The sequence below is a fragment of the Galeopterus variegatus genome, unplaced genomic scaffold (assembly GCF_000696425.1).
Source record: "Galeopterus variegatus unplaced genomic scaffold, G_variegatus-3.0.2 Scaffold437, whole genome shotgun sequence".
Lineage (NCBI taxonomy): Eukaryota > Metazoa > Chordata > Mammalia > Dermoptera > Cynocephalidae > Galeopterus > Galeopterus variegatus.
The window spans coordinates 335821-337799 of record NW_007726548.1 but is presented as its reverse complement, the minus strand read 5'-3'; positions in this window follow the sequence as shown (position 1 = coordinate 337799).

Genomic DNA, 1979 nt, shown 5'->3' with positions numbered 1-1979 from the left:
ATGTGGGATCCGACCCCTCGGGCGGGAGCACCGCCGCACTTCCCAAGCGGCGCACTTATCCAGTGCGCCACTGGGCCGGCCCCTGTTGGGGAAACTTTAAAAATAATTGTACTTAGATTTTAGCATAAGAATGTAACTTTTGGGCCGGCCCGTGGCTCACTCGGTAGAGTGCGGTGCTGATAACACCAAGGCCCCGGGTTCGGATCCCATATAGGGATGGCCGGTTGGCTCACTGCCTGAGCGTGGTGCTGACAACACCAAGTCAAGGGTTAAGATCCCCTTACCAGTCATCTTTTAAAAAAAAAAAAAAAGAATGTAACTTTTGCTTAAGGAGAGATTATACTTTAGATAATGAGCCGGTTTAACCAACTTAGCTTTTCACTAATTGTACTTTGGAATGTCACATCGTTAATTTTACTGATGTTACTAGTTTCCATTGCTTAAGCTATACTTAGCCATAGATAACTTTTGTAACAGCTGCTCATGTCCTTGAGTCCTTTTGTAATGATTGAATCAACTGAATTTTCTTGTGAAACTTCCTTGTCTTCACAATAAAAAACAAGCTAACTTTGAATGGCTGCTGTACCCAGTTTTCTCTGGGATACAGACCCTTTGGTCTTCTCAATGCATTCATGGTGCTTTGAGTAATCCTTTTTTCGTCTCACTTACACAGTGAGAAGGGTAACACTTTGTTGTCAGGGAACTTCCTAAGCAAGTGAAGTTTCAGTGGAGATCTGAAGAATTAATGTGCAGGAAGCGGAGGGAGTAAGTGTTCCTGGCACTAGAAATAGCAAGAGCAAAGGCCCTGTGGCAGAGCAAGGAGTCTGGTGCTTTGCACAGACAAGGGCCAGCTCAGGCAGGACGAGAAAACAATTATTGATTGCTATTACTATGATTAGCAATATCAAGGACTTAAGGGCCCTTGCTGACCACCTGACCAACATCCTTACTGTTGAGTAGGGAAGACTGAGCCAGAGAGGGGCAGATACTTGCCTGTGCTGTTAGTCAGTGGCACAGCCAGGACTAGATCCCAAACTTCCAGACTTTCTGGCCAGTGCTCCCCTCAACTCCACCATGCCTAGACATATGCGGATTTAAAAACACCTGATTTCAATGAACCTGTACAGCACAGGACCAAAGACAGGATACAGCAGCCTGTTCCTACCTGTCTCTAACCTTCTCTGTGCCCAGCTTTTTATCTTTACTGGAGGTAGTAAGACCTGCCTGGGAAGAGTGCCGATGAAAAGATTACTGACTCGTGCACGGGAAACAAATTTCTCGGCCTGTCACCCAGAGGCGGGTTGAAACTTCTGCTCCCAGACAGAGCTGATTCCAGACAACCCGTGGCTGTCGGGTTGAAACCTGAGGGGGCAGGGTTCAGAGTGCAGCCAAGCTTTTGCTGAGGGAGGGACCTGGCTGATGAGTCTGGGGATGAGCCTGAGAGGAAGTCTGTCAAGGAAATGAATTTAAGCCAGTCTGGAACTTAGGGGAGACCCATCCAAAGGCCCTCTCATTTTGCAGGTGGGTAGGTGGAAGAGGCCCAGTGAGGGGCGGGAACTTGCCCCAAATCACGCAGGGAGTCACTGGCATAGGTAAGACTAGAACAAAGGGCTCTGGCTTCCGACCCACAGAGCTTTCCATTTCCGGAAGTCGGGGTTGGGGGCTCTGGGCTGCAAGCCTGAATTGCTCATCCTTCCTCACCACTTCCCCGGCTCGGTAGGAGCAAAGTCCAGGTGATCCGGAGGTAACGCAAAATCTCGACAGCTGCGGTCTGCAGCGGGACCCAAGGCGGGAGTATCCCAGGGCCCCTCAGCTGGGGCCGGACTCCGGGTCCCCGTCTCAGCGCCGCTCCCCGGGACCCAGCACCCACCTGCCTGCAGAGAAGGCGGTCCGCGGGGCGCCGCAGCTCCACGCCGGCTCGGGCAGAGGCGCGCAGACGCTCGGCCGCCGGGGCAGGGCCGGCCGGCAGCTGTCGAGAT